Source organism: Chelonia mydas, chromosome 3 (assembly GCF_015237465.2).
Source record: "Chelonia mydas isolate rCheMyd1 chromosome 3, rCheMyd1.pri.v2, whole genome shotgun sequence".
Classification (NCBI taxonomy): domain Eukaryota; kingdom Metazoa; phylum Chordata; order Testudines; family Cheloniidae; genus Chelonia; species Chelonia mydas.
In genome coordinates this window covers 135,944,341-135,971,461 of record NC_057851.1, presented here as the reverse complement: position 1 = coordinate 135,971,461, position 27,121 = coordinate 135,944,341, and the positions used below count along the sequence as shown (strand labels likewise).

Genomic DNA, 27,121 nt, shown 5'->3' with positions numbered 1-27,121 from the left:
GTAGACTAGATAAAGAGGTAAGGTGGGAAGAGGCCGACTACAGAAACAGAGGAGTGGAGAAATCAATTTCTTACTCAACAGTTTTTCTCCTTTAACATATACCATCATATATACTTGCTTTAATGCCAAAAGTTATTCTTTACTGCTCCTGTTCAAACTGCAGAGCCAATGCAGCTCATTAACAGATCTGTTTATTCAGCCATAATCATTTACACCTGTGCAATTCTATTACTCTAAGAGCTTTACATGGGGCCAGTTCCAAAGCCCATTGTTGTCAGTAGGATCCTTCCATTCATGTAGCAGGATTAGATCAGGCCCATGAAGACTATTGGATTGCGCAGGTGTAATTGAGGGCATAAATTTTATCTGCAAAACCTTTATTCCTGGTGATAATATGAGATATGGAAAGAACTCAACTTGACTCTCAGATCCCAAGTAGTGTTTACATAGCTAGCAGTTAGAAAAGATATTTTTAAACTTCTAAATGGAGTACACTTGATATGAAGTTATGGAGAGACAATAAACAGAGGAATCCATCGTATTTTTACAGCATCACTCTTCAGAGTAAAACTGCATTTTGTGTGTGCTACGCAATGAATAATAGTGTGATAGTTATATTATGATTCACTAGCTATAATTGTAAGCATTAGTTATACTTGCAAAATAATAATAAAATATACTTTTAGAGAGCCTAACCAGGCATACTAAATATTCAGTGAATAACCTGAAAAAACCTTTTTTTTTTTTTTAAGGTAGAATCTTCAAAAGAAACAATAACTATGCAGAAGGGAACAAACTTTTTTTTTTTTTTTGGGTGTGGGATTTAAGATGTACTGTGACTTTAAAAAGGGGAGAAAAAACTACAATACGAATAATTAAAATAGGAAAGAAAAGCATGCAAATTTGTACTATGGAGTTTTAAATCTAAAATCTTTTGTAGGGAAAAGCTCGCTGCTGGAGAGAAACCACTGAATATGTGAATACCACACTGCCGCAAGTTAGCTGCTTGTTATAGAACTGAATAGATGACCCAAAACAACACTCATTTCTTTTTTTCCCAAACTGTAGAATGTAGCTGTTTGGGAATGCCTGCATAGTAATGCATGTTTGCTAGTACAGAGATTAAGCTTCACTGCATGTGCATTCACAACATAAACAGGAAGGATTAAAATGACCACATCTCAAAAGACTGGAACAGTCCCAGAATAGGTTCTGGGTATCTTGTGTCCTGAGTAGACCCCATCCTGGATGACAAATGTCCCAGATTTCAAGCTTTCTTTTGTAGTTCATGGGAAAGCATAGTTAATCCATGAAATAGTGAATACACACATCAGCTCAATTCAGCTCACTCTGATAATGTGTAGACTGTAGCTATTGTGTCACTTTGTACCCACTGGGAGGCAGTTTTCTTCACACAGCTGAACTTCTACGATATTGCAATTTCTGCTCAATCCTTGCTTCTTCTTGATTCAGCTGCTTAGTCTAGTTTCTTTACATAGATCATGTTTTCTCATTTTAAAATTTTAATTTATAACGAATAAATAATAGATTTAAAGGAACTCTAAACCTCAACATTGACAGTGCTGCATTAATCAAAATAAAGCATGCTTTTTACTCATCTGTTTGGATGGTTGTGCTTACATCATTGGTGAAGATTAGTGCTCTTATTTTAAAGGAGCATTTCAACATCTCCTTTAGTAGCAGCAGGGATGACATCATATAAGTGATTGTTTAAGATGAAAGGGGATCACTAGCTCAGCAGTGCGGTAATCCTTCTTGTGATCTCATCTGTATCTTTTCTGCTAGCAAACATTGTGAAAGCACTGTTTGCCAAGCTATTTGTCAACGTTTTTCGGAGTGTGCACTAAAACAAGTAACACACCTGTGTGAACAGATCTTTTCAAAGATGCTTTTTAATTCAGGTAGTATTAAAAATTATTGAATTCACATTTATTTCTGATACATGGTTATGGATATGAATGGAAAAATAAAAGGGGTTGCAATGAGAATTAAATGCATTTATGCATATTCATGGAAACTATTTAAATAAGTGTATTTGAGTAATGCAACATTATAAATTCTCTGTCCTACTAACAGAAATCTGAAATCCACTAAAATAAAACATGTACTCATTGAGGAGTTTGTACTGAAATATTCAGTTAAACTAAAAGATGCATATTTACACCCTGTAACTGGCTGGCTAACATAAATGTAACACAGACTACCCTAAAATGTAACTAGAAAAGCATTTCTGTTCTCCCTGCCTGAACGATCCCAATTCCACTATCATCATGTCTGAACATATCCTTTCCTCTACCATTTTATGCTCTATCTTAGTTACAATATATTTTTTTTACCAGAATGTAATCTATTAGCATCCTTCCCATTAATGCATGTCAGTGCTGTTCTGTAAAAGGGTTTGATGTCCACACATGCTGTTTCCTGGCCCCCTCCCTCCGTTCTCCCCACCCTTTCCCCAAAATGCATGAACCACACCTAAACATGCAACACTTTCAATCTTAGAAATTATTCTTAAGGGTAATTTTTTCCATCATAATCACAAATCATGAAACTGTTCTAATTAACAAATGTTCTGGATAAGGCATACCAGCCCGAAAAAAGATATATTTTAAATATAATTTGTAAAAAGAACTAGGGCACATTTAAAATGTAAATTTTAGAAATGCTCATCTAAAAAATAAAAGGTAAAGAAATTAAGGGCAAAAGAAAAATAAGAAAGGAGACCAAAAGTATAAAAGGAAAGCAAGAGATGTTACACTACATATTGAGGGGAAATGGGCATCTAAACATTAATAGAAACATGAAGCAAAATCTGCCTGCTTATCCACTTGGGGGAATATTGCATCACATTAAATGTCATCCTTCTTGTTTTTTTATAATGTAAAAACAGTGGCTACTGAGTAGGTGAGCAGTCTCATTACTTTGGATTGCTACTTATTAATGAGACAGAAGAGAAATAATTAACATAGACTGAGCATTTTTCTGTAGATATCTTTGATTATTGTTACCAGGACACTTTTAATGGAGAAATTACCACAGGAAAGCAATCCCTGACAATGGATTCAAAACCATTTAAAGACTTCCAGTAATGGTAAATTTCAGTAGCACCAACAAATGTATTTTTTTATTTCCCTTTCATAAGATATAAATGTTTAATAACTGAATAAAGTGGTATGCTTTTTTTGAGGAATGGCACTAACACTGATATGCTCACTTGGTTTTATCAGCTTGCCCCTGGAAACCTATATTTTATTTAATTTTAAAAGGAACCAGTTTTAATTGGAAATTATTATTGTGGCACTCCTTTTCTTAAAAATAAGTGGATGCAAGCCAACAAAACGTTTTCCCATGACTCTGTCCTTCAACAATCTTTTCATTTTAATGTTGCTGTGCCAATTCCTTCTATGCTAGACCACCCACTGATTTTAATGAAAGTTACAAGGAAATTACATAAAATACATTTGACATATATTTCTTATAATTTGTGGAGCTTTTCTACACATAGTGTCAACATGTTACTTACAAATATCTAGTTTTAAGTGTTCAAGGGCTAGCTTCACTCAAGCTGGTCCAGGAAAGTCTAATGGATTGTCTACATTGGAAAGTTTTACTAATATAATTATACCAGTATAGTTAAACTACTATGTTTATACCACTATAATGCCCTACGTGGACATCCTTATTCCAGAACACACGTGACTTTTTTTTTTGTTTAACTTAAACCCCTTCCAAAGCATGATAAATTAAACTGGAAAAAGATTATCTTAGTGTCCGCATGGGGATTATACTGGTATAACTATGTGGGTGAATTTCACATCTCAGTTTATAGAACTTTAACCTTCCTGTGTAGGCAAGCCTTAAGTTACATCTCCTAGCACCAGGCTGGATCTCTGAACCTTAGGTAAAACTTGTATTTGGACTCCATAGGAACCACAGAGATGGCTCAAAAGATGCTCTGAGCAAGAACATCTTCTACCTACTATTGAGATGCACTCTCCTCAGTCAGATAACACCCACTTTTGAGACTGCATTAACTCCCTGAGGTGGAGGGAGTGTGACAGCTTTTTGCTTCTGCAAGTGACATATCCTGTGGGCAAAATTTCCATTTCTGGTGCCTTCAACAAGTTTTACAACTGCCGAAGCCGGCATAGATCCTGGATTGCATCTAGAATTCTCTGGAAATAATCCTGTTGTTCACTTGAGGAACCCACCCTGGCTTACAATAGGATCAAAACACACCCACATACCCCCACTCCATACTGAAAAGCAGCAATGTACATTTATCATTAGAATACTATTTCAGGCACATATAACTGAAAAGGTCAGTGGATTATCCTTCAGTTTCAAAGACTGATGATATCATGCATAATACTTTAACAGTAGTTTTTTATGCTTTTTAGTGATGGATCTCAAAATATGTTCCAAAACTATTATGCTTATCGAACTCCCTAAAAATATAAAAAAGCAAGATCGATGTCAAATTAATGTACTCTACTGTGAATTTAAGGCAGAATAGAATTAGATGCTCTCCAAGGTCCTGAAACAGGAAATCTTCAAATATAGAAATAGGTATTAAATAAAGAAACCAAAATTTTATATACGTTTCTTCAGTTCAATCATGCATGAGAGAACTATTCTTGAAAGGGTAAAATATCTAAAAGCCAATGGAAAAAATTCAATTCTGAATTTGGGAAAGAAGCAGAGTTTGAATAATATTCAATACATTTCAATATCTAAGTCACAGAAGTTAAAGATTGTGTGATTTATGAATAAGATGCCAAAAAATGCAAGTTAAACAATACCAGCACTGTCAAAAATCATGATAGTAACTAACTGAGTGTTGCAAGAAATACTTCCCCATAAATACATAACACCAGCATAGGACTGTAGTATAAATGAACTTTAGCCTCAGGAAGATGGTTAGGTTACAGCAGGAGGAATAAGAGCAATGGGACAGGGACTAGTGAATGTGGGGGGGTCTCTGGAGAATAGGTCTTTGATGGTTATCAGATGAGTAGAATAATATCTACTTCTGCTTCTTGCAGAGCTCTGAGCAATCTGGAGGACTCTTATAAATATATATTGCTGATCTTGCTCCTCTCACCCAGCCTCTCTTCCTCTTGGCAACAGCTTTTGTACTCTGACAGGAAATCTTTTGGCCATTGGTCCTGAAAATTCACACATTGCACTTGCTTTCATGTTAGTTTCCTCATTTGAGAGAGTGGTATCCTTTCTATCCTTTAGGAGACACTGTCCATAGTTAATTTACTCAGGCACAAACATAGTTTAAAGGGCACTAGATAGCTTAGTTCAGGTAATTGATCTTGGACTGTAGCGGCTTTGACTTTTAAGCATCAAACCCACCCTGGTTGTTAGTGATCAAAAGTTATTTCCATAATATGGTTGCTTATTGACCTTTGTAAAATGATTTGGTGGTCTCATTACAAAAAATATCACCATAACTGGTAGCAATTGGCATCCTTGTTGGTAATCTTGGAAAAGAGGTCAACAAATGAAAGGACAGGGAGACAGGGCTACCTTCTTGTGATTAGATGTCCACCCTCCAGTGGAGCAGTATGGAAAAGCTTGCTCTGATGGATTAAAGATATTCCTATTCTGTGAATAAATTACTTTTCACAGCTGTCAATGCAGCACCTTTCAATCTACTAACATAACTAAAAAGTGAACATCCAGTTATAAGTTAAACTTGAGCTATCACTCTAATATTCTAAAATTTCAAAATGAAAGCATTCCATTGCTGTGGGAGGATTTGTTAGCTCAGCCTTTCTACCATAATCCCAGAAATCTAATCTACTAAGGGATGGAAATTTTAGGGAAATAACTTCTTCCCTCCTCACATATATTGTTTATCTCAGTTATTTTACATCAAACGTAAACATAAAGGGGCTGATTCTGATCTCACACTGGTGTAAATCAGGACTAACGTCAATTAAGTCAATGGAAATATACTGATGTACCATTAGAATTAGCAAGTATAATGAGTATAATTCGTAAATTGTCTGAAAATCCTCAACAGAATTGTGGTCTAAATTAGGGTACTGTGCTCATAAAAACAGACATTGTGGACCCCTCTGAAAACAAAACAAAAAAATACAAATTATTATAATAATTAAAGGGAAACAAATCAGCGGTAGAGATGCCACAAGAGGAAATGAATCTGCAGCTGAGGAACTGAGAACAAACAGGATTACTAAAAATATTTCTTCAGAAGTTATCTCCAATATAATAACTGTTTTGGACACCTAATCTGGGAAATTGGAGAGGAAGAGTGAATTTAATCAACAAGAAATTCTCTAGGTACTTCATCACTAGGAACCATTAACAAGGTACAAGGACATATTTCTGGCCTGGAAGACACAAAAGATTTGTATGAGATAAGCATAATCAGGCCAAAATGCAATTAAAAAGAACTTTCATTATAACTGGACAACACAAAAAACAACTGATTGCTGCAAAAACAGGAGAATTATAAGATTTTCTGAAGGAAATGAGACAAACATATATCAGCTTCTTTGACAAATGACTCCTTAAAAATAGAATAAAAACTACACATTGAGAGAACGTATCAAAGAGCTAGTGCAGGTATCCTAAATGAAGAATCTGAGAGCAGTCCTGGATTACTGGTATGTTCTTCCTGTTGGCCTTAGAAGGGTCACAGAATTTCCCCCCTATTAAGAGTGGCTTGGTGACCCCCTCATTTGTTGAGTTTTTGACACATTTTGATATTTCAATGGCATTTTTGTGAAGGACTGTGATAGAGTGTAGAAACCCCACACTGGGGAACCAAGGGTTAGCAAGCTACTCTGGGCTCCAAAGGCCCCACCCAGCCACACCTGGTGGACATGCTCACAATGGAAGCAGCGCTCAAAAGGAAGTGGTCCAAGTCAGGCAAAACAAGGGAGCAGTCCTATGCTCTTAGCTCCTGCAGAGAGACTACTGGAGCTCCATGCTGCCCCGACCAGACCCTACTACCAAACCCCTGCGGGCCCCTGTGGAGACAGGGGACGGTGGGCCACAACTGATGGAGAAGAGCTTCCAGACCACTGCCAGGGAGACTCCTCCCCTGTATTTGTCCATAAGCAGACCATAAGCAGATGCCACAAAAATAAAGTACTTTTGGAACATTATGTACAAACTGTTTGGGGATTTTCTGGAGAAATCTCTCAAGACAATAATATCCTTTCTAGTTTATAAAATAGACTAGATTTCCATTGGAACTGGAAAAGGTTTCAGAGCCTTCCCAGAAAGCTATTATTGCTCTCAGGAAATTAGGAAAATCAATAACAAATCCTTGTGATCCTGATCCTGCAAAGACTTACACATATGCTTAATTTGATGCACTAAGAGTCTCACTTCAAAGAGACTTCTCACAGAGCATAAAGTTATGCATGTACATAGGTGATTACAGGATCAGTTTTGTGAGTCTCTAGGAGTGGAACTCCAGACGCATAACTGAACAGGAGTTTCTCCATCTCATTATGTTCAGAGTAGGAGGATAAGCATTTGAGTCTAATCCATGGGTTAGCCATTCAGGTCAGGTGGTTTCTATTATCCTAACTCACAGTTATGGAAAGTGGGGAGTTGATTTCAGAAAAGGGAAATGGCTTGTACATCAAAAGCAAGATACAGACAATATAAGAGTTAGATCCTTTTTAGTAGTTTAACTTAGAAGCACTGATCTTTCTAGAGGTTAACAGAGGTGGCAGTAAGAAGAAAAAGAGTACTTGTGGCACCTTAGAGACTAAGAAATTTATTTGAGCATAGGGTAGTAGGGTTCATGTGAAATAAATCACAGGTTGGATTCTGTCTCACTAGTGGTAAAATTAAGAAAAAAAAATCTTGAGTTCCAGGGTATAAATAGCTCCAAATAATAGATATCCTCTCTGGTTTGGGGAAAATAAGTTTGGGACCTTAGATTTACTTAGGTGGCCCCAGACCAACTGATCAGGGTTTCCTGGTAGATCCCATTACAAGAATGTTAATAAAATTCATGGAAGATATGATGAGAGAGAGAGAGAGAAATACGAAAGTACTATCACTGAAAGAAACCTCATGGTAATAATGGACAACAATTTGTGAGTCCAACATGAATTTGTAATGGAATTGACAACAAAAAAGCAAATGCCATTTTGTGTTGCATAGACATGATGTCACTGAGCCAAGAGGTAATAGTTTTTTTCTATTTGACCACATCTGGAATGCTGAATTCATTTCTGGCAACTTAAGTACTAGACCTATTGAACTAACAAGAGTCAAAAAAAGGACAACAGAAAGGATTAGGAAGCTGGAGGGACTGAACGGATAATTAACATGCAAGGGGACAGGATAGCAGTCTACAAATATATGAAGGATGTAAAAAACAAAGAAAGAGAGAAATTTTTGGATGCTGTAGAGAGTATAACTAGGAGCAATGGAATGAAATTCAGAAAAGGAAAATGTAGGGTGAACATCAGGAAGAATTTCTAGACAGATCAATTAAAACATGGAGTAATCAACCAAAGGCAGCAATTTAAACCGCACAGAGCTAGGTGTGACATTCCCCTCTGGTGTTATCTGGACTGGTGATCTGCTAGGTCACTCCAATCCTTGACTCTGGGAGCCAGCCTTACCCTGCTCTGCTGTGAGAACCCCCACTCCTGGGCTGTTCACGCACAGCCTCTGGCAGGTAAGCTGCTCCTTGGATCGTGCAACCAAATGACACTAGCCAATATCTCCGGTCCCAGACACAACCCTAGGAACCTCTGTCTTGCAGTGTCCAGTTATGCCTGCTGGACACTGCAAGCTTATATGAGTTCATCAATTTAAAAAAGAAATTGATATGTACCAGACTTGTTATCACAAGGGGAGTCTCTGACATGCTTCAAACCAAACGCACTGCTTCAGGTAGAATAAACAAACGGATTTATTAACTGTAAAGATAGATTTTAAGTGATTATAAATCAAAGCATAACAAGTCGGAGTGGTTACCAAAATAAAATAAAATATAAGCACGCAGTCTAAACTCTCAACCCTATTAGACTGGGCAGCAAGTAGATTAAGCAGTTTTTCTCACCCCACTGGATATCGCAGTCCTTAATATACAGGTTTGTTCCTTAAACCTGGGCCAATCTCCTGTGTTGAAGTCTTGTCTTCTTCTCAGTGTCTTGGTTGCTTGCCACATAGGTGCGGGCAGGAGAAGGGCCCAGTATGTGTCCACTCTCTTTTATACCCTCAGTCCATGTGCTTGGGGAGCACAAGTCCAGGCATGTCTGGGGGGCATTGCTGAGTCTCTCCAAGCAAGGTTGAGCAATTCTTCTGGTGTGGCCTCTTGCAGGTGAGTCATTACATTGTAGCTCCTTTGCAGGACAATGGCTGTTGATGGGCATTGGTTACATTGGCATCCCGCCTGGGCATTGGTTACTTTCCTTGCTGTTGCCTCTGGGGAGCTAATATCTGGCTGATTCCCCAACTTTCATCGTGCTTTAGTGACCACCATACAATACAATTCTCATAACTTGATATGCATTAATGATACACATATATGGATAGAGAAATGACTTTCAGCAGATCATAACCTTTCCCCGATACATATAAAGCATACCTTGTAAGGTAAGATCACAATTATATGAAAATGAGGAATATGGGGGTTACAGTATGCTCCCCCAAGGTATAGAATGTCACACTAGGGTCTGAAAATTACACTAGACAAAACATAACTTTATAAGTGAGAACAATCTGGCATTGGTGGGAAGATGGCCAAATTGACATAATAGTTCTTTTTTTCAGTTTGTGTACATTTGGAAGAATGTATGGAAGTTATTGTGTGTCATTAATTCTTGTATCAATCAGCCCACTGTAAAAAGTGCCAAGCTCTCTAGCTTGGATGCAATCTTTCCCAAAAGGATATCCTTTCCAATCCCAGAAAGCTTAGAGAGGAGGCACACAAGATATTCTTTGCTAGTATTTTACATGTATTTTCCCAGAAGCTTTTGAGAAATTCAGAATGAAAAAACACACATTACATTATTACTGATCCTAAATTTGTCTTAGATGTCTCAAAAAAAATGCCAGGTACTGTGGTATTATATATGCTTCATGCAAATAGGTCTTCCCTTATTATTGCAAATAGGTCTTCCCTTATTATTTCTGTTTGATATCTATTTTCAAGCAGTGAGCAATGGAGGGGATGGGGGAACAGGAGTGAATGGGAGTAGAGCCTCGGGGGAAGAGGTGGGACAGTGGCAGGGTCTCAGGGGAAGAGGTGGGGCAAGAGTGGGGCCTCGGGGGGAAGAGGCCCGGCAGGGGAGGTTCCAGCATCCCTGCTGGAGGATCTGTTTTTTAAATATTACTAAGTTCGCAACCCTAGAGGGGAGCTGAGCCCAGCCAGTCCTGCAGGACAGGAGCTGCTGTTATGATTTGCATGATGTACTTACTTACTATTTATTACAGTAATGTGTATAGTGTAGATCATGGGTAAGAAATATTTTGTAAGCCAGATGTTTTTTACATTAAAACTATTTCCTGTATCGCAACACACCATCAAGGTTTACAAATGGGCCCTGAGCCCAAAAAAGTTGAGAACTATTGGTCTAGATCTTTCAGAGTTACATATACCTACAAGAATAAATTAGTTTTTAAATAACAGATATGGAAAGTGATAGGAAATAGATAAAATTGTCTTATCTGATCATGCCTCTGTGTTCTTGGGGTTTAATACAGAAGTAAACAACCATAAATTAGGAAAGACATGAGGATATTAAATAATATACTATTAGAGGATTCCCTTTTTACAGACAGTATCAAGAGAGATAGGTTATTGAATTCAATTACCTGAAATATAATACTTTCCCCTTTTTGTTAGAGGTATAACAGCCGGTTGGTGGGGAGAATCAAACCTGGAATAAGATAAAGCCCCTCTGTAAAGTTCCTGGGAGGAGTAGGGAAGTGGTTAAATTACTCGAACTTCAGAAATATCTTCATTTAAATTTAAATATAAAAACCTTTCTTCAAACCTTAGTTTGGAAAGGTAGCAAAATATCCCCTTATCTTTGCTAGACCTGGAAGCCCTCCTTAAGATTAACTGATTAACTAAAATGTAATCTCCTACCCATATTCTCTATTCAGTTGGAAGAGACGGTTTTAAAAAAATGTTTTCTCAGAACAAACAATAAGATATTTTCACACTGTTTCTGGGAAGCTAGAAAGCTGTATGTTATTTTTACAAAGCTGCAGTTTCCCAAGGAATTAGGGATTTAAAAACTCTCTGATATCAGATGTATTTCATGGTGGCCCAATTAATATTCCTGTCACAATGAGTGAAAGAGTCACAGGAAAAAGTCTAGATGGATTCAAAGTTCATCACCAAATCACTCACATCAACTAATTTATTTTATGCTAGTAGGGAATATATAAAAAAATAATACTCTGCACTAATAGGTACTGATTCACCATTGCATTTTTCCAGTTTTATATTGGTGTAACTCCATTGATTTAAATGCAAAACTGGAATAACACAGTGGGGAAACATACTCATGAGGTACAGTTTTTACAATCCGTCAAACAAGATGGTCACCAAAGTCAGTGGTCTCAGATAAATTAACTGTGATAATATATCAATTATGTGGTCAAATTGTTCCATTAGATCTACAACAGGCTTGGATAAAATTTTTCTCTGATTTACACAGTTGCAAATTCAATGAAGCTGAAAGATTTTCACATATGTAACAAAAAGCAGAATTTGTCCCTTTTCTCCAAAATATATGGTAAATGAAGTAGTTGAAAGAGATGCCACAAAATATTTTGAACATGATTCCCTGCCTTCTTACCCAACAGCATGCTAAGATTTGTCAAGAAGAAGAGTCTCTACACTCTGAGGCCTAGGAGGAATGTTGTAGCAACACACTGCTCTACATAGTCTAGTGAATCTATAGCACTCTGCCCAGGGACCAGCCACTGTTTGGTGGGCTGCAGTTTGGAACAGTGGGTCAACTAGAGGGCCAGGATTGTTGGATTAGGTTTGGATCCTAGACTGTAAAGGAACAGTGGCCTCCAACATGTACCTCCATTTCCTCTAAATCACACTCTTACACACACACACACACAATCTTAACCACTGTCTCAGCTTCTTAGATAGTAACAACAGGATTTTCAAGTAAAAGAATATATACCAATAAAGTATCTTATCTTGCGGAGGTCATGGTTAAGTGTGTGCCTCTCAGTATGATTTAGAGGTAGTGTATGTGTGTATTGTGCGTGGTTCTATGGCAGAAGCAGAAGGGAGTTTATTGTGGAGGTAAGACAGTGACAGAGTTTGTACTGAATGTGTGGTAAGGTAAGTTAACTGAGTTTGATATGGATGTTAATGCTGCCTTAGCTAATGATTTCCCAGACTTTCAGCTCCTAGACTGTTGATTAATTGTAGTTAACTCATGCAATTAATTCAAAAAAATTAATCGCGATTAATCACATTTTTAATCTCACTGTTAAACAATAGACTACCAGATGAAACATATTAAATATTTTTGGATGTTTTTCTACATTTTTAAATATATTAATTTCAAGTACAACACATAATACAGAGGGTACACTGCTCACTTTTTATTATTTTTTAATTACAAATATTTGCATTGTAAAAATGATAAACAAAAGAAACAGTATTTTTCAATTCACCTCATACAAGTACTGTAATGCAATCTCTTTATCGTGAAAGTGCAACTTACAAATATAGATTTTTTTTCTTACATAACTGCACTCAAAAACAAAACAACGCAAAACTTTAGCACCTACAAGTCCACTCAGTCCTACTTCTCATTCAGCCAATCACTAAGGAAAACAAGTTTGTTTACATTTACAGGAGATAATGCTGCCTACTTCTTATTTAAAATGTCACCAAAATGTGAGAACAGGCATTCACATGGCACTTTTGTAACCAGCTTTGCAAGGTATTTACATGCCAGATATGCTAAACAGATATGCCTCTTCTTGCTTCAGCCACCACTCCAGAGGACATGCTTCCATGCTGATGACACTCGTTAAAAAACATGTGTTAATTAAATTTTTGACTTATCTCCTTGGGGGACAACTGTATGTCTCTGGCTCTGTTTTACCCACATTCTGCCATATATTTCTTGTTATAGCAGTCTCGGATGATGACCCAGCCCATGCTGTTCATTTTAAGAACACTTTCACTGCAGATTTCACAAAATGCAAAAAAGGTACCAACGTGAGATTTCTAAAGATCGCTACAGCGTTCGACCCAAGGTTTAAGAATCTGAAGTGCCTTCCAAAATCTGAGAGGGATGAGGTGTGGAGCTTGCTTTCATAAGTCTTAAAAGAGCAACATTCTGATGTGGAAACAACAGATCCTGAACCACCAAAAATGAAAATCAACCTTTTGCTGGTGACATCTGACTCAGATGATGAAAATGAACATGTGTCGGTTCGCACTGCTTTGAATTGTTATCGAGCAGAACCCATCATCAGTATAGACACATGGTCTCTGGAATGGTGGTTGAAGCATGAAGGGACATATGAATCTTTAGCACATCTGGCATGTAAATATCTTGTGATGCCAGCTACAATTGTGCCATGTGAACACCTGTTCTAACTTTCAGGTGACATTGTGAACAAGAAGCGGACAGCACTATCTCCTGCAAATGTGAACAAACTTGTTTGTCTGAGCGATTGGCTGAACAAGAAATAGGACTGAGTGGACTTGTAGGCTTCCAAGTTTTACATTGTTTTATTTTTGAATACAGGTTTTTTTACATAATTCTACATTTTGTATGTTCAACTTTCATGATCAAGAGATTGCACTACAGTACTTGTACTAGGTGAATTGAAAAATAATATTTTTTTTTGTTTTTTACAGTGCAAATATTTGTAATGAAAACTAAAGTGAGCATTGTACACTTTGTATTCAGTGTTGTAATTGAAATCAATATATTTGAAAATGTCGAAAACATCCAAAACTATTTAAATAAATCGTATTCTATTATTGTTTAACAATGCGATTAATCATGCAATTAATTTTTTAAATAGCTAAAAATATTGTAAGTGACCTCAGAAGTAGATTCTTTAAGGCTATATTGAGAATTTAGTTATTCCACAATTTTTTCCATTTATTTTGGATCAGAAAATTACATTTTATAATTAACTTAAGACCGGTACAAAAAAGATACTGAACATTTACTAGAAAGTTCACTCTTTCACTGTGTGGTAATAGCATATTCTTGGTTTGCCAGATGGATAGCCTAAATAATGAAAAGGTCTGAATTATCTACAAATTTTTGTTTTTTTAAACAAAAACAAACAACTCAATAATATTTGTGATGAAATCAACAATTATGGAGATGCAAAGGAACTTTTAATTCAGACATGTTGGTCAAATGAAAGAAGATATAACTAGCCATCCAGTGGTAGACTTGGCTACAACTAAGAAAACAATTTTGTAAACAAAACTGGAGGGGAAAAAAAACAACAAAAACAACTTGTATCACTCCACAGCAACTTCTGTTTGCAAGCAAGGCCAAGTAGGGAGGACTAACTGAATCCATCCAGCTCTCCTCAGCAAAATGGGGAGAGATACTCAGATAGGGCCTAATTCAAAGTCCATTGAAATCAATGGGAAATTTTTCCATTGTGTTCAATGAGCATCGGATCAGGCCATTTGTATAATAATGGGGATTATGTAAGCACTTAGATTAGACCAACCCCATTATAGACAGAAAAAATGGACCTTTGTCTTCAGAATTCATATATTTTTGTTTTGGTGAGTAAAGACCTTTTTTCCCCAGAAAATGTTGTTTTTAAAATAAGTTTTTTCATAATATTTTCTCCATAATATTTCCATTTTGGTGTAATATAATATAGAATTGCAAAAATAAGCATATAACAAGCAATCTTAGAACAACTGAAGAGAGAGAAGTCAGCGGGGAAGTAGAATTTGAAAACATAGGACTAAATTTTTCCTTTGGCTATGCATACAGCACTCCCACTGAATTCAAGGGGATAATCGTGACCCAACAGTATCAGCAAGATGATAGAGGATTAATTAAGTAGGAAAACAAAACACAATTCTTCTTAGAAGAAGAAAATCTGAAACACATGAGATAGCAGGTAAGCAGGTCAACTGATTAATGTCATTTCTAAAAGATGACACGTTTCTTATAACTTCTTATAACCATTATAATCTCTACTACCATTTTCCAACATTTACCTAAAGTTTGTTTTAAGTGAAGCCTTGTTTTTAACAATCATCTTAAATCCTAGTAAACTGAAGAATTAATTAGCAAGCACAGAGGATCAGCAAACTAATGCTTTAGTCTGTTAAACCATCTGCTCAGGAGCACCCTGTTCAATTCTTGGCATTACTGGAGGATGGGTGAATACTTTTGTCTCTTGTACTGAGTTACAAGTTGCTAGTCGTTGCTTATACTCTTTCCCGCCCCCTCAACTCCCCAAGCAAGAGGTTCATAACTGATCAAATTTCTGTTATCAAAAAAGTTTTGACTGGACAGCTCATTACTCAGTTTGGCAGAAAATCTCATGTTAAATATTTCTCTTGTGTTTCACATTGGATTATTCTGCAAAACGTAAGTATATAAAAGGCCAGATTCACCAGTATTCTCTGGATGCTTTGTATTGCCCAAATGAAGCAAAGCAGCTGTAAATCCATCTTAGTCAGCAGAACTAGTGCAAATGAACTGAAGCCTTCAAGTGAATCTGGCCCATAGTTTTGAAAATTGTTAATGCAATGTTATTGTTAAGATTTTAATGTGTGGTTATATCCGATTATTTACCAAAGTTCACTGATCTGACCTGCGAAAGTCCTTGCTAGTGTAAACCCAATCTGTGGCTGTAGTCTAAATGTTAATTTTTTTTAATTTCAGATCACATTTTAGTTCTCAGGAAATGCAGCCACTTTCTGACATAAGGCAGGTCAGAGGCAAAATTAGGGAAGCAGCACAGAGAGCATTCCGGGAGCAGCTACTGAACCCCTTTTATGGCTAAGCCTAAGAGAACTTTCCCACACTTCTAAGGGTCCCGAATAATGAGGACTATAATCCAAGTGACTGATGTGACTGGTGCAAGCAAGTTACGTAAAGGAGACTGTATGGCTGCTGGGAGGAAAAGAGAATACTGAGAGGGCAGTCATGTGCTGAAGTAACAGCTATTCAAAGGATAAAGTTCAGTCACCTTCAGATTCTCTAATTATTTGCTAAAGAAGATGGGAAAGATTCCTTATATATGCCAAGGGGACGGTCTGGCCTACAGTTGGCAGGAGCTGGCTTCTTTTTTCTTCAGCAGCAGCCACCTCTCTCTGCATATGCTCCTTTCCTTCTCTCTGGATAGCTATGCCTTTCTCAGAACTGGGGACATGTAATCAACAAAGCCTCTAAGTATTGGACATTCAGTTAAGATTCCCACCTGTTCCCCCTGCCCCATAACCTTAATGTCCTTGCCTGTGCTCATGCAATATGGGATAGATCCTTTTCCCCCATTTAAATCAGTTGACATTTCCCCACCAACTTCAGTGGAGAAAGATCAGGCCCTCTTATGAGGTGCTTAATTAGAAATCACTTTATGCTGGTCACTGTGCTATTATATTCCACAACAAAGATTTTTTTTGCCAATGGCTTTGCATTTAATTCCTTAAAAAGAGAGAGAGAGAAAGGGAGGGAGGGGGGACATTAAAAGTGGATAGAGAACACACACACAAAAGACTGTGATTGGATTGGATTGGGGGGTTGCGTCTGTAGTAGACTGACCTTCCTCAAATAAATCTGTCGACCATGGAACCTATTTATGTGCTCACTTTGAGGAAAAATCCCAAGAACTTTAGAGGATATTTACATCAAGTTATGCATATAGCTAAATTATATAACTGTGTGATCATATTATATTACTCTTTTCCTCCCTCTCGCCCCATTGTTTGTCAAACTCAATCGTTTTGTCTTGTTTCAAATTAGGCTAAGCTTATCAGGGCAGGTAACATGTCTTTCAAGGTGTTTGTTCAGCATTAGTATACAATTTGTACAAAAGGCCCCAACTTTTATTGAGGCCTTTGAGTAATACTGAAATAATAATAAAAAAGCCATTAAATATATAAATGATAAAATACCAAATAATATAAATGCTGTAAAAATAACTGACATTTATCCACAAACTCTATGGTGCTCAGCGTAGCTCAACTAATCATAGTAACAAGGTACACAAAATAACATTAGTATCTCTACTGTTATTCTGTAACAAATTTGGGGCAGGGACCTTTCCTTCCTCCATGTTTGTAGAGTGCTTACAAGTTGTTGGTCTAAAATAAATAAATGCTTATTATGTGTGCTGTGGTTGTTACTACCAACAAGCAGAACACGATAGATAATGCCCTCTTTTAAGAGGAGAAGGAGAGTGATGTTGGCATTGAAAGGTTCCATTGCAGTTGTGAGCAGTCATTTGAATGGGTAGCTGTGGCAGAGGGAGGAGAATGCTGAGGAAAGCAGAGTAACTGCAGTGAAAACACATTGCCCTGTGAGACAGGGAACAGGCACTGAGGTTAATGAGAAGTAGAGATGGGAGGGGTGAAGGAAAGAAAGACGAAACCAACAGAACTGGTTAGAGATCAATGTGACAGAGAAAGACTGTAAAATCCACCTGAACACACCAACCAGCTCTGTTATCTCTCAATGCATTGTGGGTGTCTGATGAGGTGGAATCAGTACCCACTCTATGTTCCTTCACCCTACAAATAAGCTCATTGTTATCCCTAGGAATCTAGTTATCATGAGGAGAAGAATTTGTGTGTATGTAACAAGAAAAGGGATTCAGAGTCACAGCCCAATGGAAGTTAAGGACATTTAACACCTCACAGGATCAGACTCACTATATCTATGGTGCCATCTAATTACACAAACAAATCATATTTATCTAAAAAAAGTTTAAGCATTGTTTTTGCAAGCAACCCCTATAATTGAAAGTGATTTGATTTTTTTTTCAGTTTATGCATTTGGCAGCACTTAGTGTATAGTGAATATCATTGCTTCTTCTGCCAGTCATTTCCCCCTATTACCAGTGTGGGTCTTTCATATCACAATAGGGAAACTACTCATATGTGATTGTTAAACCACATAACCTGGCATGGGGAACAAGTGTAGTAATTTGAGCTACTATGTATTCATTTTTTAAATGGCTACATTTTAAGTTAACCCTGTCCTTTTAAATGTGTTATTCCTATTTATTTCCCCATGCTGCTAATAGTAGCATAGAGCTATTTTAAGAAGTATTTTCCTAACTTTCCTTTTTAATACCTTGTCAACATTTCCTTATTAGGCACATTGCCCCTTTGCCTTTTTTACAATCCTCACTATTTTAGTTTAAAATCCTCCCAACTGACATCATTAGTCTCCCAGCAATGAAGGCGGACAAGGCTGAAGTGGAGTCCATGCAATCTGCACAGCCCCTTCTTGCTACAGCAAGAGAACCAATGCTCTGCAGACACAACCCTCTCCTCTCTATACCACATTCTAAGCCACCTGTTTACTGTCTGGATTAATCTATATACATATATATATATAGCCTGTCACTGTGGGATCTCAGTACTCCACAAATGTATTAAATTGAACAGAAAGACAGCTTCCATCTTTGCCTCTCAGTACAGGCAAAATTTCCAAAAATATTACCTGCCACAGTTTTCTCCTTTAGCTTCTGGTCCAGGGTCCTGAAGTTATAAATGATTGTTTTTATCTTTGTCTCAGTCATATTGGTGTTTCCAATATGGATGACAATGAATGGGTTCTCTTCAGATGCTTCCATGTCCCTATTTGTAACATCAGAGCTTCCCACTCTTGGCCCTGGTCTACACTATGAGTTTAGGTCGAATTTAGCAGCATTAGATTGATTTAACCCTGCACCCGTCCACATGACGAAGCCATTTTTGTCGACTTAAAGGGCTCTTAAAATCGATTTCTGTACTCCTCCCTGACGAAGGGATTAGCACTGAAATCGACATCGCCAGGTCGAATTTGGGGTAGTGTGGATGCAATTTGATGGTATTGGCCTCCGGGAGCTATCCCAGAGTGCTCCATTGTGACCATTCTGGACAGTACTTTCAACTCAGATGCACTAGCCAGGTACACAGGAAAGGCACCGGGAACTTTTGAATTTCATTTCCTGTTTGGCCAGTGTGGTGTGACCTTGTAGAGCTCATCAGGAGAGGTGACCATGCAGTCCCAGAATCGCAAAAGAGCTCCAGCATGGACTGAACGGGAGGTACTGGATCTGATGGCTGTATGGGAAGATGAATCCATGCTATCAGAACTCCGTTCCAAAAGACGAAATGCCAAAATATTTGAAAAAATGTCCAAGGGCATGAAGGACCGAGACTATAACAGGGACCCGCAGCAGTGCCGCGTGAAAATTAAGGAGCTCAGGCAAGGCTACCAAAAAACCAAACAGGCAAATGGCTGCTCTGGGTCAGAACCCCAGACATGCTGCTTCTATGATGAGCTGCATGCAATTCTAGGTGGTGCCCCTACCACTACCTTACCCCTGTACATGGACTCCTGCAAGAGGGGAGTCTCACGCAACAGGGATGAGGATTTTGGGGATGAGGAAGATGATGACGATAAGGAGGAGGATGAAACCGTTCTCCTTGATAAACAGTTCCTGGCTATCACCCTGGGGACAATACCCTCCCAACCCAGGCTCCCAGACCTTGAAGGCGGAGAAGGCACCTCTGGTGAGTGTACCGCTGTAAATATAATACATGGTTTAAAAGCAAGTGTGTTTAATGCTTCATTTTCCCTGAAGACTTGGGATGCATTCGCGGCCAATACAGCTACTGGAAAAGTCTGTTAATGTGTCTGGGGATGGAACGGAAATCTTCCAGGGACATCTCCATGAAGCTCTCCCGGAGGTGCTCTAAAAGCCTTTGCAGAAAGTTTCTGGGGAAGGCAGCCTTATTCTATCCTCCATGGTAGGACACTTTACTATGCCAGGCCAGTAGCATGTAGTCTGGAATCTATAAGAAAGCATGGCAGCGTATGGTCCCGGTGTTTGCTGGCATTCAAGCAACATCCGTTCTTTGTCTCTCTCTGTTATCCTCAGGAGAGTGATATCATTCGTGGTCACCTGGTTGAAATAGGGGAATTTTATTAAGGGGACATTCAGAGGTGGCCATTCCTGCTGGGCTGTTTGCCTGTGGCTGAAAAGAAATCATCCCCGCTTTTAGCCACGTGGGCGGGGGGGGAGCCGTTCACGCTGAGCTGTTTGCGTTTGGCTGGCAGGGATCTTCCCTAATACTAGTCATGCGGTTGGAGGAGGGGTGAAGCGATCATCCCAGAAAATTGGGTGTGTGGGGGGGAGGTTAATTGGGTTTGTGCTGCACGTTAACCTGAAAACCACAGCCCCGCCTTTTAAATGGCCAACCCAAAGGGTGGTTGGTATGGGAAAGGAGGCTGCTGCTGATTGAAACCATTCACCATGAAAGAGTCTACCCATTGTTCTCTAAAATGTGTCTTTTTAAATACTACTCTCCCTTTTTTTCCTCCTGCAGCTGCAACTGTTTCAACGCTCCCCCTATCATCTCTGTCCCAGAGGCTGGCGCAGCTAAGAAGGTGAAAAAAAACGCACTCGCTATGAAATGTTCTCTGAGCTCATGCAGTCCCCCTGCACTGAAAGAGCTCAGCAGAATGTGTGGAGGCAGACAATTGCAGAGTCCAGGAAAGTAGAAAATGAATGCAGGAGGGAGCGAGATGAGAGGTGGCGGAAGCAAGATGATAGGTGGTGGCAGTGTGATGGGAGGAGGCAGGAGGCAATGCTGAGGCTACTGGACGATCAAACTGATATGCTCCGGCATATGGGTGAGCTGCAGGAAAGGCAGCATGAGCACAGACTGCCACTGCAGCTGCTTTGTAACCGCCCGCCCTCCTCCCCAAGTTCCATAGCCTCCTCACCCAGAAGCCCAAGAATGCAGGGTGGGATGGGGCCTATGGGCACCCAACCACTCCACCCCAGAGGACTGCCCAAGCAACAGACGGCTGGCATTCAATAAGTTTTGAAGTGCAGTGTGGCCTTGTCCTTCCCTCCACCCCCACTCCTCCCGGTGCTTCCCTCCTCCCCCACCGCTCCTCCCCTCATCCCCCACCCCTCCCGAGCTACCTTGGCAGTTATCCCCCTATTTGTGTGATGAATTAATAAAGAACGCATGAATTTGAAACAACAATGACTTTATTGCCTCTGCAAGTGGTGATCGCAGCGGGGAGGGTGGTTGGCTTACAGGGAAGTAGAGTGAACCAAGGGGGTGGGTTTTCATCAAGGAGAAACAAATAGAACTGTCACACCATAGCCTGGCCAGTCATGAAACTGGTTTTCAAAGCTTCTCTGATGCGCGGCACACCCTGTTGTGCTCTTCTAACTGCCCTGGTGTCTGGCTTTGCGTAATCAGCGGCCAGGCGATTTGCCTCAACCTCCCACCGTGCCATAAACATCTCCCCCTTACTCTCACAGATATTGTGGAGTACACAGCAAGCAGTAATAACAATGGGAATATTGGTTTTGCTGAGGTCTAAGCGAGTCAGTAAACTGCGCCAGCGCGCTTTTAAATGTCCAAATGCACATTCTACCACCATTCTGCACTTGCTCAGCCAATAGTTGAACAGGTCCTGACTATTGTCCAGGGTGCCTGTGTATGGCTTCATAAGCCATGGCATTAAGGGGTAGGCTGGGTCCCAAAGGAGAACTATAGGCATTTCAACATCCCCAACAGTTATTTTCTGGTCTGGAAAGTAAGTCCCTTCCTGCAGCTGTTCAAATAGACCAGAGTTCCTGAAGATGCGAGTGTCATGTACCTTTCCTGGCCATCCCATGTTGACGTTGGTGAAACGTCCCTTGTGATCCACCAGTGCTTGCAGCACCATTGAAAAGTACCCCTTTTGGTTTATGTACTGGCTGCCAAGGTGGTCCTGTCCCAAGATGGGGATATGCGTTCCGTCTATGGCCCCACCACAGTTAGGGAATCCCATTGCAGCAAAGCCATCCGCTATGACCTGCACATTTCCCAGAGTCACTACCCTTGGTAGCAGCAGGTCAGTGATTGCGTTGGCTACTTGGATCACAGCAGCCCCCACAGTAGATTTGCCCTCTCCAAATTGATTCCCGACTGACCAGTAGCTGTCTGGCATTGCAAGCTTCCAGAGGGCTTTTGCTTCCTAAAAATCAACTTCTATAAATTCAACCTGATTTTGTTGTGTAGACATACCCTTTGGGAGTTAGCATATAGACCTATTGCTCTTATCCCACTTGCAAACAATTTGATCAACTATAGCAATTTGTTCACCAACAAGATCTGTAATTTCCATACAGTTATGCTATCCTCATACAATTCACCTTTTGATTGATATCATGCTTCTCTTCCCCATATATCATTAATATGTACACTAAGTTTGAGTAACTAATCTGAAAATAATGTTACTTCTTCAGAAGCTATGTCATTGTTATTAAATTTTCACAGTAGGCACACTACAGGCATATTATTTCCAAAGTATATATATCACTAAAAATAGTTAGTTATCAAGGGGCTCATTTCTACAAAATTTATGTTGAATAATACTTTACTTCATGAGAAATCCCACTTAAATCATGGAGCAGGGTAATACTAATCAAAATAATGGTGACATAATCTGGCCCCAAATGAAAAAAAATTGTATTAATTAATGAGAAATGTGGTTTCTATAAATTGTTGTATAGTAAATCTTTTCTGAACCACACACTTTACAATCCACACAAATAAAAAAAATCAGATTAGAATCAGGCCCACTGAGTTCAGTGAGATTACTTGTAGAACAATTATTCGTGCAAATAAGGCTTACTTATGTATGTAAAGCTATACATGGTTAGACCCTTAGCAAGACTTCTAAACTTTGCTATTTCCAAATGAAGTATTCAAACATGCCAAGGGTACTTGTTGTTGGGGACTAAGAGCTAGATCCAAAAAGGGACTTAGGTTTTGCAACGTTCAGCAGCATAGCACCTTTTAGGCATCCTCCCCCCCCGATCAATCCACAGTGTTGAGTTAGGTGCCCTGGCTCCTTATACATGAGCAGAGTTGGGTGTCTAAGAATGGGATCCACAAATGCCAGCATACTGAGCAGGGAGCCACCTAAACTAGCCTGAAGGAAATGCCAAGGACAGAGAGGTCCAAGCCAGAAGCAAGTACCTATCTCTGTTTAGGAGTCTCAGCTGTGAACTCTCTCCTGGAGTTAAGTGCCTCAATTATTTTTTGCAAGAAACGCCAGGAGGAGCAGCCCTCCTTATAACTCTTAGACCAGTGTTTGAGGGCACTCCCCACGATGTGGGAGACCCAGGGTTCAATTTTCCCTCTCTGTCTGATGTAGAAAAGGAATTTTAACATTGGTCTCCTACCTTGCAAGAGTGCCTTAACCACTGGGCTGCGGGGTATTCTAGGGCAAGCCTCACTCAATCTCTCCTGTTGAAGCTGTTCCACTGTACATAAATAATTAAAATATGCATTGGGTCAGAGAGAGACCCTGGTTCCAGTCCCCGGTAAGCCTGTGTCCCAGGTGAGTGCTCTAGCCCTGGAGCTAAATTATAAGGGTGGGGCGGAGGGGGCGCACCACCTCCACGTTCTCCTCTGACTATTTTGTGTGGGTTACAAGTTTTGAGAATGTCTACTGGTCTGGGCCCCACAGGTGAGACAGATGGAGCAGCACCTCTGAGGATCCCACTGAGGATTATGGGTGAAATAGGCACCCAAAAACCCAACCTGAGGCAGCTGTGTGTATGTTAACTGGCAGAAACATGAATATCTAGGGGACTCTAATAGTGGAAAATCAGATGCCTAGGGCCTTCAGGCACCTACAGAGTTAGGCAGCAGTTGAGTGAGGATTTAGAAGATCTCACAGTGCCAAAAGTGGCAATTAGGCAACTAAGTTCTTTTGTATATCTATCCCTAAATCCATGGTGAATCTGAATTTTTTAAAGACAGTTATCTAAATACAAAATGGTACATTCTTCCAAATGTGTTAACTCATGAACAATCCCTTTCCCTCACTGGGATAGATCAAGAATATTCTAATGAAATCTTACCAAACAAATTCACATTTAGGCTTAAAGTAAATACAAGAAATTTTAGCCCATGGTCATTTTTTCAGAAATGTGTAAGTTAATGTAATTAAATAAATATAATAAAGTGCTTCTCATTAAAGAAGAAAAATGTTTTTCTCATCAATAATGAAAGTGTCATTACTGCAGCATTTTTGGTTTTTCATTGTAAAATATGAAGCAAATGTGGTTTCATGCTGGATCTTCTAGGTTATTTATACAAAGTAGCCATTAACAAAATTAAAGAAAGTAATTAAAATAGGAAGCTTTTAAAAAATAAGAGACATAAACTAAGATACAATGTATCTATTTTATTAGTGCAGAATTTATCATTGCAAATGGCAGGTTAGTATTTGAAAGTAAGGCACATCTACTTAGTACAAACATAAGGCCTTTGAATATTTGCCACTGTGGAGAAGGGTCCTGGTTACCCTGAAATTGTATGATATGAGATAGTGTTAAAATAAATTATATGATGGAGTTTGTCATGGGGACAAAGACCAAAAAGAATATACTGGATGCACGGAGACACAAAGGCTTGAACTCCAGGATAGAAACTCCACATAGATTGTTCATTTGAAACTTCAGGTGTTTTAAATTTGAAGGGCTGCTGACTGGCTCTCCAAGAGAGAAGGATCAAAATCAGAGAGCAGTTTGGGGAGCCAGACTGTAATGAGGAAGGGAAGCACTGCTGTGGTCTCATAAAATTAGCCTTTCCCTCTGAAAAAAGTAAGTAGAAGCAATACTGAAAGCTATTGTTAATGTTTGTTATGTTTACTCTGGTTAAATTCAACTTTAGTAGTTTTTCAAAGCCAGAAATTGTAGGTATAGTTAATCAGTAGGTTGTGAAGACATTTGTATAGCCCAAGTTAGGTAAAGTAGAAAGGAATATTCAGCAATCCTAAGCAAGTCGTAGCAAAGTGACTGCTTGTCGAGTACCCCCTTATGGCCAGGAGTGATTTACAGGCACTCTGTCCCTATTAGGCCCTACTCATAGACTTCTTACTTAAGTACCCTAGATAGTCTCTATTGTGACTCTCAGTACCCCTTTCTCAGCCTAGTTTAATGTCATATAAAGTTCACACAACCTTAATCACAAAATAATCCAAACAGTTCTCAACAAAGTCCTAAAATCACCAACTCTGCCTGAAACCACCCACCACTTTCTCTTACTAGAGCTCAGCCCTATTAGCCCACACTCACCCTCCACACCATTCTTTCCACTGTCCTGCTATCTTTAATATTGGAATTCCTGATTCCTCTCAGGTGGTACTCATCTTGTAATTGGGGATGCCTTAGCCCCAGCCTTTCCAGCCTCTGGGCAAGCCATCCTGCTTCAAAAAAGTGTCCTAAGAAGAAGATTAGAGGGATAAAAGGGCTATACTAGTGAGCCAGTGACACTGGTATAGAACAAAGCATGCATCTAGGAAGGTGCAGGGTCTGACAGCTAGTCAACTAGTTATTGCCTAAACTCAAGCTTTGGGTTCTTTTGAAGTTATTCTACAACAAACAGAATAGCAGTGTCCAGGGACTCTACCTTTGGTAAGTATTACAGCACATTAACAACTATAATAGGAATTTAATGTATCTTAATAACCCTCATTATTAAAGTACAGCAAAACAATAACTGCTATTGTGCCACAGAAATAGTGACTGATGACACTGTCTATTCACTTGAGGGGCTACTGAAAAAGAGGAAGCACCTCACTGTAGGAACTGAAGAAGGTAGCAATATATGGTGTATGCTTTTCTAGAAAAGTATCTATTAACTAATGTAGAGAGTAGACTTTGCTTTTCTCCTTCACAACTAAAGAGCCAGACACCTGAATCTTGGTTACAGCCCCATGTGATTATTTAAGCCTTTCAGAGATCTCACCAGGTCCTCCAGCAAAAGCAGGAAACAAGGACCTGCAATTTCAATTAAAAAAAGGCAGTGGAGAACAAGGAAAAGGAAAAACATAACCCGCTGTTTCCCATAAATATTGTCTTTGCAGGTCACTTTTAGAACAAATGTTAGGGTAAAGAAACCCTGAAAAGTTTTTGTTTGATCAATGAACATCTTTTTCCTTTTGGAGTGACAATGGATCTGTATACAAGTCACTATCAATTGTAAATGTAATGATGTAATTCCTCAGAAATGAAACTGCATACATATTCTGCAAAACATTAAACTGATAAAATAAAAATCAAAATATAGCAGTATGTTGCCACAAAAATTCATTTTAATGAAGCAGCAGTCTGCTGACCTAGAGTCTTTTAGTCAATGGGACTAGATACATAAGAATCACTTGTTCGAGTTAGTATTGCAGGATCAAGATCTGAAAAGCAAAAGTTTATAGTGTGTGTGTGTGGTTTTTTTTTTTTCTTTTTTCTCCAGTCAACAATCAAGGAGAACTTTAAGTGGAAGAAATTCTAGATCTTTCTTAGACATCCATTAGGATAAATATATGTAAACATGGAGAAACTAAGCAAGGAGCTAACAATGATTGTTTTAAAAGGTACAGATTTGAGATGTTCCATAGACCTCAACTAGAGTGAGTTTTAACATTTTCCCTTGTGGTGTTACCGCTCCATTTTTCGAAGTTTGTACAGAGCGAACTGTGCCATCAGTTCTCAGGGGAAGACAAGTGTTTAAAGGAAATGAAATAAAACTCAAAACATGTCCAAATTGGATAGCTCTTGTGTGCTACAAACCGCACAATTTTATAGACGAGTTTTCTTTTAAATTACAATATAGAGAGAAAACAGGCAATTGGGGCAAGCTGTTATTAAAGAGGGATATAAATGTACTCTGTATTTTACAGATCATAAGGAAAGTCCCTGTCCCAAAGAGCTCACATTCTAACTCAGAGGGGTGTTAGTACATGGAACAATTACTAGGCCATAACAAAGGCCCTTTGTTTTCAGTTATTACTTTTTTTTTTTTTTTTTTAACCAAAAAATTCTCAGGTTTTACAGAAGGCATTGTTTGGTTTTCACCAATTTT

General features: G+C 38.9%; 1 protein-coding gene across 3 annotated transcripts in view; it reads left to right on the top strand.

Moving 5' to 3' along the window:
• The first annotated feature begins 24,843 nt into the window (after window positions 1–24,843).
• AKT3 (AKT serine/threonine kinase 3) overlaps window positions 24,844–27,121 on the top strand; it is a 261,533-nt gene continuing 259,255 nt past the window's right edge. The window contains exon 1 of one of the 3 annotated variants that reach the window (XM_043543356.1): window positions 24,844–24,864. The gene's annotated coding sequence lies outside the window, so the exon portion shown is untranslated. Of the gene's footprint in view, window positions 24,865–25,539; window positions 25,678–27,121 lie in introns of those variants that run through there. The other 2 variants (XM_043543358.1, XM_043543354.1) reach the window with 2 other exon arrangements.